This window comes from Medicago truncatula, chromosome 1 (genome assembly GCF_003473485.1).
Source record: "Medicago truncatula cultivar Jemalong A17 chromosome 1, MtrunA17r5.0-ANR, whole genome shotgun sequence".
In the NCBI taxonomy this organism is placed as follows: domain Eukaryota; kingdom Viridiplantae; phylum Streptophyta; class Magnoliopsida; order Fabales; family Fabaceae; genus Medicago; species Medicago truncatula.
Window position 1 is genome coordinate 26660409 of NC_053042.1, and position 12963 is coordinate 26673371.

The window sequence follows — 12963 nt, forward strand, 5'->3', positions numbered from 1 at the left end:
CGAGGTGGAGGAAAATTTGTTGTATGTTGGTGATGGATTACAGGTACATGAAGAGCATAATCAAGGTGCACACATGCACCATGAAGAGGAGCCCCATGACCATAACGACAACAATAAAAGATGGGCATGGATACAAACCGAGGTACAAAGGATAAGCACCGAGCAACAAAGGCAAGGTGTTGAATTATCCGGGCTAAGAAATGATGTCCTAAGGGGCAACCGCATATCCGAAGAAAATAACCAAATGCTTCGGAACATGATGCAACACTTCAACCTCCAAGGCCCTCCCTATGGACCTCAATAAAAATGTGAGCTTTCCTCTTCCTCTTTTTCACCTTATCTCTTCAATCTCTATCTCACTCTTCTACCTCTCCTTCTCTTTTATTTTTTTCTTTTATCTTGAATCATTGAGGACAATGCTTCTCCTAAGTGTGGGGGGGGGGGGGGGGGGGGGAGCCTAATTAGCGTCTTTAGTCGTAGTGTTTCCAAACTCCCTTGAACTTTATTCTTTTGTATAGTTTTATTGTAAAAGGCATGGTTAAGTAGCTAATTTTTATTGAAAATATCATGACACAAAATTTTCAAGCTCTCCTCTTATTTGGTTGATTCTTGTACATGAAAGCAAACTCTTGTGTTTCAAGTCTTCTTGATATACCCACATCTTGTTTTAAAGTGAATAAAATTCTCCAATGAGAAAAACACAAAGTTGCTTCCCTTGAGTAAATGTATGAATAGGTATTTTAAGGAAAGTCGTTTTAATCTTAGTGGTGCATTGACCTTTAAAGATTCTCAAAGTGCCAGTAGTATAAGTTAGATAGGGGAGTTCATAAAAAGCCAAAAAGCCAAATAAATTCCAAGATCTCATCATTGAATCTAGATTGGGGAAGGAGGTAGGCCCTCCGACTTCCTACGTGAAGATGATCGTTATCTTGAGAAAAACTTTAAAAAGCATCATTGAATCTAGATTGGGGAAGGGGGTAGGCCCTCCGACTTCCTACGTGAAGATGATGTTTTAAGGGATACCATTGAATCTAGATTGGGGAAGGGGGTAGGCCGTCCGACTTCCTATGTGAAGATGTTGTTCCTTAAATAAAGAACTTAAATGTGCAAATGGCAAAGAACAAAGATTCTCAAATACTCCCATCTTTCTTATATGAATTATAGAAGGAATCTTTCTTGGTTGGTTTAGTGCTAGGATTAGACCATGTTTCCTCATAATGCCTATCTTATACAGGAGCAAGAAAAGGGTTGGACTTCACACACACACTCACTTAAAACTTGATCGTTGGGTTGAACAAAAATTACAAGAAATGCTTGAGTTTGTGATTAGTGTACATTTGGGATTTAAGCCCTTAAGGAGACATGTGCTTTAATCGAATTGTCATTTGATAAAATTGTTTATGCCACTACGTTTATGCCTTTTGCTTGAGGACAAGCAAAGATTCAAGTGTGGGGGAGTTTGATGAGTCATTTATTGACTATTTTAATATGCTTTTTAGTTTAGTTTATTTAGATTTTATTTGATTTTATATTAGTATTATTTCCTTTTTAGGATAGTTTACTTTAAATTGCATTTTATTATATTTCAGGAATGAATATTGGATGGATTAAGTCTTGGAGCAAAAGAAAGGGAATTGGAGCCGATTGGATGCAAAAATATGAAGATTGAGAGACAAAAATATGTCTCCCCCAAGTCAGAAGCTTGGCACGGCCCGTGCTAGCCTTGGCACGGCCGTGCCACCCTCCAGAGTCACTTTTGCTGCTTTTGCTTAGATTTTAAGCTACTCTATTTTTAGCCCGAATGTAATAGCTTAGATTTTAAGTCGAACAAATTCTATAAATAGAGTAGCCATCCATCATAAATATTCATCTTTACTTGGAATACAATAAGTGACAATTGCTTTTCTAATTAAAGTTCTTTTCTTTTCCTTTATTTTCTTGTCATTTACCTTTATGCTTTCTCTCTTCTCCCCCATGTCTACAATGAACATGAGTGAGTAGACTTCTCCTTGTATTGGGATTGTTGGATAAGTCTAAATGACATAATCCTAATCAAACCAAGCTCTAAGCCTTAATCTTATGTAACCCTAATTTCTTATCTGAATTCACCGCTTTAACATGGATCAACCATTATCAAACTGTGGAAACGAAAGTGGAGGGTTTGATAATTGTTTATCCATTATTCCAAATATCAATTCATAAAACGAAAGTGGAGCTTTGATATTCGAACAAGTGAATCCAGACAAGGATTGCAAAGTCAGCGAAATAGGCTTTGCAATCGTTGAGACATATAGTTTCGATCTTCATGGAAACTAATAACAATCAAGTCAGTGAAATAGGCTTGGTTGTTAGAGGAACCAAAATCTAATAGTAATCAAGTCAGCGAAATAGGCTTGGTTGCTAGAGGAACATAAGAGAAACTGTCTTGAGAAATTAGGTCTAACATAACATTATAAGCTTATAGTTTTGGTTTGAGAAGGACTTGTAATTTAGATGAAACCAACGATCCCAAGGCTCTTTTTATATTATTAATTTTCAACGTTTGAAAACCCCCAACTTATAATTCTCTTCTCTTCTAATCATTTCCAAAGGTAAATTGAATTGAACTACTCCCTGTCGGAACGATATTCTTTTTACTACTTCGGTAAGATCGTGCACTTTTCGTTTTATCTCATCAGGAGCCAAACTTCGGCATCCTATATCCTCATCCTCTCCATAATGCTTGGTGTAAGTTGTGCTTTATGAATCTTGGTTGTGTTATGTGTACATTCTTTTTCTACAAGAACCATGTGGTCAATTGAGTTGTATTAAGTTATTGTCATTCTTTTCTTATTTGAAATCATTGTTATATTGTTATATTGGGTGCTTTACCAAATATTTAATTGTTCTACAATAAACTAACTTTGCTTTTAGGTTATGATATAAGTTTGTGTCCATCACACACACAAAGGAAATTCAAAATTTGTTTTAAATTTAACTTTATCGTTTTGTATAGGATTGTTTGAAAGCTGTGAATACTCCTGATGAGATAAAACCGCAAGTGCACGGTTCTATCGAAGTAGTAAGAAGAGTATCGTTCCGACAGGGAGTAGTTCAATTCAATTAACCTTTAGAGATGATTAGAAGAGAAAAGAATTATAAGTTGGGGGTTTTCAAGCGTTGAAAATTAATAATATAAAAAGAGCCTTGGGATCGTTGGTTTCATCTAAATAGCAAGTCCTTCTCAAACCAAAACTATAAGGTTATAATGTTATGTTAGACCTAATTTCTCAAGACAGTTTCTCTTATGTTCCTCTAGCAACCAAGCCTATTTCGCTGACTTGATTACTATTAGATTTTGGTTCCTCTAACAATCAAGCCTATTTCGCTGACTTGATTGTTATTAGTTCCCTTGAAGATCGAAACTATATGTCTCAAAGATTGCAAAACCTATTTCGCTAACCTTGCAATCCTTGTCTGAATTCACTTGTTCGAATATCAAAGCTCCACTTTCGTTTTATGAATTGATATTTGGAATAATGGATAAACAATTATCAAACCCTCCACTTTCGTTTCCACAGTTTGATAATGGTTGATCCATGTTAAAGTGGTGAATTCAGATAAGAAATTAGGGTTACATAAGATTAAGGCTTAGAGCTTGGTTTGATTAGGATTATGTCATTTAGACTGATCCAACAATCCCAAGACAAGGAGAAGTCTACTCACTCATGTTCATCGTAGACATGGGGGAAAAGAAAAGAACTTTAATTAGAAAAGCAATTGTCACTTATTGTATTCCAAGTAAAGATGAATATTTGTGATGGATGGCTACTCTATTTATAGCATTTGTTCGACTTAAAATCTAAGCTATTACATTCGGGTTAAAAATAGAGTAGCTTAAAATCTAAGCAAAAGCAGCAAAAGTGACTCTGGAGGGTGGCACGGCCGTGCCATGGCTAGCACGGGCCGTGCCAAGCTTCTGACTTGGGGGAGACATATTTTTGTCTCTCAATCTTCATATTTTTGCATCCAATCGGCTACAAGTCCCTTTCTTTTGCTCCAAGACTCAATCCATCCAATATTCATTCCTGAAATATAATAAAATGCAATTTAAAGTAAACTATCCTAAAAAGGAAATAATACTAATATAAAATCAAATAAAATCTAAATAAAACTAAACTAAAAATCATATTAAAATAGTCAATAAATGACGCATCAACTCCATCAACCAAGTCAAGTGGAAAGAGAAGAGAAAAGGGAATATAAGTCACACCAATTGATGATGGTGGAACACAAAGATGTTTGAGATTGTGTTGTAAATGAGCATAGTGAATGAGTCTTGATACTCTCAATAAATCATTTTTTTAAAGACGATTCTTCTAATGTATTTTCTTCCACCTCTATATTTTCTATTCTAAAAGACCCGTGCGACGCACGGGTCGGCGTTCTGGTTGTTATTGAATTGAGTCTTTTAGGGTTTCATTGTTAAGCCTTGTGCTTTTTTTTTTTTGAGCTTCTCTTTGTGTCATATTGATACACTGGGAAGGACTTGTAGTTGAGTTGTATCAAATCCATAGCTTTACAAAATAATAGTTTTTAGGGTTTTGAGTTGTTTGTGTGTCTACTCTTGTATCGTGTTGATGCAAGTTTAGTACTGTTTGTTCATTGTGAGCCTTTCTTGTATCTTCTTGATACATGTTAAGGACTTTTTATTGAGTTGTAAACTCGTATCCTACACCAAAGCTTTGAAGCAAGGTTGTAGATTGTGTTTGAAGTTAACTTCACCATTTGTGTTTGAATCTGATAATCATAGGGGCTGTGATTGGTTGTAGGATAGTGAGATGGGATCTCAGATCTAGAAGTTCCTAGGTTGAAGTCCAGATGGGTAGGTCCTAGGTCTTAAGTTGTAAATGTGATTTACTGAGAACTTTAGAATAAGGACTACACTAGTGGATTTCCTTCCTGACTTGGTAGCCCCCAGAGTACTTGTGTTTGTCAACGAACTGGGTTAACAACTCTCTTGTGCTATTTACTTTCTAGTTATTTATTTTCTTGCGTTTTATTTGTTTATTTGCATGATGTTGGAACATTAAACATAACATCTGCTCTCTGTGCATCTGACGTTGAAACATTGTATAGAACATCTTAAAACGAGTGTGCTAGAATTTCAAGGCGCTTCAGTGTAAATTCATTGCTGAAATGCATGTCTTCTTCATCTGTTTTGATGTTATCTTTAATGTAAGATGTCTTGGAACTTGGGAACAAAATTCCTCCCTCTGTAATGTCTTTGGAGGCCTATTGAATCTTCAATCTTTGTCTTCCCAAGGACCACATAAATCTTCGGATTTCTTGCTTTGTCGATTTGCATGATTTCTCCATGAATTACATCAAGAACATCGAAAAATTGTTATGTTTCGAGAAAACTCTGATTACAGACTCAAATATAGAAAACATTACAAATGTACCAAGAGTCACTCATCTCTACAGATAAAAAAATATCTACTTAAATGATCAATTTGTTAGAAAAATACAATTTAAGAATTAATTTGTTTCAGACATCCAAGTTAAAAGATCAACAAAAGGTATTAAACACTCAAAATCTCAAAATTGTAGTGTATGGAAATCGAAAAAGATCCTTAACAACCTTGAAATGACCAACACCCCAAGCAACAACAAGGCTACAACCACAAGTAGAACACCACCACCAAGGAGAAGAAACAAAGCCAGAGACCCCTCCCACAAGTTTCTCAACCTCAACCGGCATGGCCAATCATTACGATTCTTTCAGATGGTCCACATAGCCAAATTCCAAAGCAAAGTAAAACCAAGCCTACTCCTAACTCTCTCCCATAGCAAAACAAAAATAGACTTGTATTACAAGAGTAAATCGTGTATACAATGTATGATTCCATTATGGCAAGAGCTCAATTTTTCACTCACACATGAGAATTCAAAAAATTGTTGTGTACATACAATGAATATAATAAGAAAACTTCAAAACCTAGAATTAGCATTTTTAGCTAATTTTTTTGTAGACTTTTTAGAACTGCAATTTTCTTGGTCATTTTTTGTAGACTTGTATCACAACAAATAGAGTGTGTTTGATAATTTTGGTTCCATTCTAATAATGCCTCATTTTTTTATTCTCCCATTTGTATGTGCAAAATCCCAATGTTTGTAGTGTTATGAACATAATGTGTTCATTTCTTGTTTGTCTTGTTGTATCTTTAACTATTCTTTGTATCTTATCTTCAAATATATTTTATAACACACATTTTAGAGGAATGCTAACAATACACATTTTAACACACACTTATCAACACACTCTCTTTGATTTGTTAAGATTCACATGTGTCCCACTAAATCAGGTGGGTCTGTATGAATTTGGTGGGTCCAATGTGAATTTTAACCAATTAAGAAGAATGTGTTGAAAAATATGTGTTAAAATGTTTGTAGTTATCGTTTCTCATTTTATAAATCCTTTGTTAATTTGAACGAAAGTTCTTTGATAAATAACTTTCTAATAGTATTTAAAACTTTGTTTTCTGTTTAGTGTCTTTCAAAATGTTGTTTGAGTAGAACATTGTTTTCAATTTTAGACTAAATTATATTAATATTAAAATATATAAAAACAAATCAAACATGCCATTGTTTGAGTTTTTTAGTATCTTCATTATACACTATAACAAAATCAAATAATTTTATATTTGTTACATGCAAAAAGATTAAATTATGCACCAAAGTTTGCAGGTTCTTCTAGCTATTTCAGTTTTTACGATGTTGAATTTATGTTTTCTGCAATGTATTCTACCAGTTTTAATGATCGAATACCTATTTTGTTGTGAAAAGTAAGATAATATTACTTTTCATCTTAACTATTAATGTGATTCTTATATGTAGTTGGGTTTGAAAAAAATGTGATATTTTTGTAATGTAGGCCATAGTGATACCACCATATTTATGAGATAAGTAAACACTATAAACAAAACAAATTTCTACTTAATTTCATTTCATTTTTGTCATCTTAGCATCTTAGAGTACAATACAATAAATACAAGGTCCATGAAATTACAGATAAAAAATCCAGTTATTGGGTGCATGCACAAACAGTATATTAGAGCTTGTGGAATATTCTAGAAAAGATATATTGTACAACTATTGTGATAGCACAAGAACTCATTATTTTCAGTTGGACATTTTTAGATGTGTACACATTGACCTTTACGACACCTAAGTTTATATCCATGTTGCACTTTTGGACAATCTTTATCCGTTGTACAAGGATGAGACACTACAATCAAAAACAGAATGAAACATTGTTACTAAAACATAATAAAATTTATTTCATGTATATACTATGAAGTAAAGAAGGAAATTTGAGAAGGATGAAATGGTGGATCATATTAATTGATAACTTACCATCGGTTACTTTCTTTTGAGGGGTACAATCAGTTACTTTGGTGACAAGAAACATGGAAAGAAATAGAAACATAACACACACAAACTTTAGAGTTTCAGTCATATTTTTTTCTCTTTGCATTTAAATAGTTTTAAAAACCCTTCTAAAACTAGAATCATCACTAAATTCCTTTTAAAGTGTACTAGTGTGTTGTGTTTGTCCCTTACATCACTATAAAAGGTCATATAGTAAATTTTATAATCATAAGAATAAAAAATTATTCAATTGACTTTTGATTACATTTTTATCCATTATGTCATAAAATAATTAAATGGTTTTATCATTTATGAAATTTTAAAAAACCTTCAAAAAATTAGAATCATTACGAAATTCCTTTTAAGTATATTTGTGTTTCATAAAAAAAAAGAAGGTATATTTGTGTGTGTGTTTGTCCCATTTTTTACACTGAGAAAGAAGTTCATATTATAAATTTTATAATCATAAGAATTAAATATTATTTAATTGACGTTTCATTACATTTCTAACCTTTCGTGATAGTAAAGGATTTTTTTTGGACCATGGTAATGTTGAAGCAAAGTCCCAAATTTATTTTAAAGATAATAAACCTTAATGATAAAGAAATTAATGGACTTTGATTAATGTCTTGGTATTTAACTTGTTCTCTTGAGTGTTTAACTAAGACAGGAACAAGGTTAAAATATTACCAAAGATACAAGAAATCAAAGGACATTTGCATTCATGAACTAACTTTAAGTTCAAAAAGTTAGTTTGAGTTGATCAGAATGTTCAAGCAGAGTTCAGAAGGTTTCTCTTATATAAGCCAAGAATCTCAAGAACATTATCAAGATCATGCAAGTCACACGTGACATGAATAAGTATCCAGGAAAGTACATTTGCATGAATCAATCAAACAATAGAGGCATTTACAAGGTTAATGTCAAAAAGGATATTTAAGGTTCATTTAAGACTATGAACATTGAAGTACTACGAATATTCCAATAAGAATATCATCCTAGATGTTGCAATCACTGCACTTCAGTTATGTTTTCACTATTAGGATTGTTTACATCAAATACAAGTCTTACAAATCATCCTAAGTGAAACAAATGGAATATGCTAATGGTCAAAATGTTCAGCTGTACACATGCTTTATTCTGTGAACAATACAGTAGGTGAAAAGTTAAAAAGCAAAACAAAAGTGAAGATCTTGTCCAAATCAATCAAAGATGGACACATATGAGATTTGTTACTATACAATATCATGCAAATCTCCTAGAAACATGGGTCTGAAGCTGCAAAACCACTATTCTCTCTCCTGCACACAATCCAATGCAGATCTGGAATAACTTTATCCAAGCAACATTCTGATGTTTGTGCAAAAGACACAACACATGAATAATGCCCAGAAAATCATAACGCACACATTGGATAAACCTAGAAACTCATCATACACTCATAAATGATGAATGATAGATATTTTAGCAAGTGTACTAAAAATGCATCAAAGTAATAAAATAAGTTCGTATCCACGAGGACTGTGTTAATTTCAATTTAGCAATAAAGTAAATATTTAGGATTATAAAATATTTTGTTTAGATTTGATTTGATTGCATAAAATAAATAACATAAAATAAAGATTCATTAGAAAATATAGATTTGGTTAGAAAATATGAAGAGAGATGAGATCAGGTCTTTCGAATCATCTATGTTCCCCTAATTGGTATACTGCACCTATTCTTATGAATAATTTTCTAGTTCCACGATAGTTAACAAAATAGTCCTAATCAATCCCTTGACTTAGGACCCTCTTCTCAAACTATAGCCTCTAATTCCTTAGGTGGTCTAATAATCTTTGAAGGTTTAAGCACGTTAACCTAATATCACTAACAAATGATTATCCATTCCTAGACTATTCCTGTTTATTAGAACAATTCAATTCTGTCTAAGTAGAAAGCTATGGTCAGTAGTCATTCATTCTCACTAAATCATGTTTATATTTGATCAGGATATAAAAAGCATTAAGAACAATTGAATTGAATAAAAACTAAATTGTCATTCATAATAAAGAGTTTCACATAAACATGTTTTAATTAGGGTTCCATCAGAATCATCTCATATCTAATCTAGAGAATTAGCTAGACATGATAAAAAGAATTAAGAAATATAAATAAAAGAAATTACAATGGTTTGATATTGATAATTGCTTAAACTTGATATGGCTTGTTCCTTTGTGCATGCGTTGAATTGAGCTTTGCCTCTTCTCCAATCGTCTCGTAATGTGTGCGGTTCCTTTTTCTTTCCAAAACGTGATCCACTTGTGCCAAAACGTGAATAATTGAATCCTCTTGTTCAGCTCCTTTTATAACCTTCTAACCTAGTTCCCTCGGTGGCAAGTCACGTTTTCTTCTCTTGGATCAAACATAAGCCCATATGAATTCTTAATTCCATTGCTTCTTGACACCTTTTGTTTTGCTCTTTTTGATCATATTTTCTCTTGCTTACATTTCTTTCCTTGTGCCACATGTCCCTAAAATCGTGTCATGAAATAGCCATCGTGACACATTTTAATCAATGTCGAATGAACCTCATCCTGTGCTTCAAATCGTGACACGTTTTCAACAATTTTACTTTCTTCAAAATCTTCTATTTTTCTTGCTTTTCTTGCTGCTTATGCTTGCTTGTGAACTCAAAAATATCATAAAAAGACTCTAAAAATGTGGAATGACAGACTGTCATCAATGAACCCAGGTGAAGATCATGATGAACATCAATATTCTAATGAAGAACACAACAACATTCTAATGTTCATCCTGAAGAACACAACAACACTCAGATGGTGATAATGTTCACCCAAATTTTCAAGTAAAAGCTAGCGGGGTCCATGACACATGGCACAAGACCATTGGTCACCCTCTAACGGCTACAGGAGCCCAAGAATTCTATAAATAGAGATCAAAAGTTCTGCATTACACACACCTTTGCAAAACAAACAAGAAAACAACTAAGATTGTTTGAAGCTCTTGCGACAAAAAATTGATCATCACTAAGATTCATAAAATCTTTAAGTGATCATTAATACTATCTTCTCTTCTTATTCTTCTTCCTTCGCTTGTCTAAATTCATTCAAACTCCTCTTAAATTGTAAACAAAGTCTCATTTAGCTTTAAGGGTACTAAAGTGTTAGTTTGAGCAAGAACGATGTAAAGTCTAAGTGGGTAACTTAGCCAAGAAGGTTGCAAGCCTGCCGAGGCTTAGAGAATACAATTGTGTGTATATGTTCAGATTAACATTTTTGTAAAGTGAAGGATCTGAGAAGGTATCTCAAATACCATAGTGTAAACTCTCACAAGATTGTGAGGAGTGGACTAACCCACATTGGGTGAACCACTATAAACTCTGTGTGTTATTTTTCTCTTCCTTATACTCTTTATTTCAACTATACATTACACACACTTACACAATTAATTTACTCTAAACTGTTTCTTACATTTAACCTTAAAAACGTTCTGAAGTTATCATATTAACTTATTCATTCCAAGTCAACAATTTCAGAATTAATTTAAGTTACATGAATAAATTTTAAAAAGGATCACAATTCAAACTCTCCCTTTCTTTTGACTATTATCTACTTCAGGTGATGTGTCCCTAGAAATAATGCATCAATGGGTGAGAACATGTTTATGCATACATATAATGTATTATAAAATTAATATTGTGTATAATATTCATCGAGGTAAGGTATACTTTGATCTTTTTATAGTGGATAAAATTCATTGTCATAAAAATATTTAAATAGTTTAAGCATTTACAAAATTTTAAAAATTCTTCATAAACATGCACAATAAACTCTTGAAGTGCAATGTCTTTCTCACTCAAGGGTTTCTTGGACGACTTATCAGTCATTTGTTTAAATTATCTGTTTTCTTTTTTAATATTTTCCATTTCCAAAGTAGTTTTCTAATATAGTTTTAACAAACTAAGATATTTTTCTTTTAACTCTTTCAACTCTTTGGATCTAGTTTGAAAATGACTGGGAAGCTCTTTGACAGACGCAAGAAGTTCAAATCTAGTTAGTTTGGAGTATACCTCATTTTCATCCTCAGAGTCTGTTCCAGATTCTGCATCAGAAGCCACGATAGCTGTAACACCCCGTTTTCCCAATATAAAAATTTCAAAACAATTATCAGAGTAATCATCAATTAACGGGATATCACATTCAAACATATTCGCATAACAGTTAAATAACAATTTAACTTTCGATAAAATATCTCAAACATTGCAGCGGAGTTAATTCAAATATCCTTAAATCGTTTTGGCACGTAGGCCCCATCACAATATCTCAAATAAGTTAATCAACATCATAAATATAATAAGTGAGCACGTAAAGGGAAGAAGCATGCATAACATAGACCCCATCCCGTTACGTATCAGAGCGACCTAGACGACTAAGTGAGGCAAGGCCACTCACGACAGCAAACTGCACACTAAGCTCGATCACCTGCAAGTTAATCATACGAAGAGTAACATTTCCAAGCAGAAGGGGTGAGATTTCTCAAAACAATAATATTAATCAATATAATTCAAAATCATAATTAACAACATAAACAATCTTAAGCATCATTGCATCTTTGATAAACAATTATCAAGTAATCACATCATTCAATCATCATCAATAACATAACATCTTTTGACTCGACAATGCGACAATGCAAATCTAAACCTCTTATATGCATGTGGTACCAATCAGGGCATGAGCCCCCAACAGTTTAGTATTAATATACTTTCAGGGCATAAGCCCCCAACATTTATTTGAGCAAATGCTCCATCGTGGTGAGGATTAAGCTCCAGGGCATGAGCCCCTGTGCTCGTGATTTTCGGATATCAAACCATTAATTGATTTGAATCGTCAATCTTTGAACTCTCGATTTTTATTCGTGGGAAGGGAAAAAATGAGTAAAAACCCTTAAGACTTTGGATTCGGGGGTTGGTTACGCGAAGAGAAGGTGCTAGCACCCTAAGCATCTATGGTATTCCATAGGAACCTCTTACCTAGATTATCTTGTGCTAAATTCATTTGCTTACTTGAAAAATTATTACCTAAAAATCTAAGTGAAAGAATGGAGGGAGAAGAAGTATGTTTTTGGTTATTTTTATTTGATTTGGAAGGATAAAAATCCTATGCCTACATACCCTTACAGAAAAGGGATCAAAACCAATGTAGTTCACCTAAAAAGTTTCTTTTTGGTGGGTTAGGTTGATTTTAAGATTTTTGAAAATGGGTTTTAAGAAGAGAAAGAGGCCTCAAGGCATGAGATAAAGAAAACAAGTGAGGTTGATTGATTTTAAAGTTTAAAAATGGTTGAAGTTGAATTAAAATTGATTGAGAATTTGATTAAGAAAATAAAGAGAAAATGTTGTTAATAAAATGATTTTTGAATTTGACATGTTTAGGTTTTTTGATAAAAAGGTTTTTTTCTAAACTAACGGTAAGCTAACGTAACGACGTACAATAAATAAATGTGAAGTGTCGGTGCTTGTGTTACCTACATTATTACATCAATTCC

The 12963-nt window shown here is 33.0% G+C and overlaps 1 long non-coding RNA gene across 1 annotated transcript; it reads right to left on the reverse strand.

Annotated features, from left to right (window-relative positions):
• Nucleotides 1–6971: 6971 nt before the first annotated feature.
• LOC25479632 (uncharacterized) lies at nucleotides 6972–7558 on the reverse strand. Its single transcript, XR_003008647.2, has 2 exons — nucleotides 7399–7558; nucleotides 6972–7270 (listed from the first exon to the last, which is right to left on the reverse strand). It is a non-coding gene; the product is annotated as an uncharacterized lncRNA (long non-coding RNA).
• Nucleotides 7559–12963: the final 5405 nt, after the last annotated feature.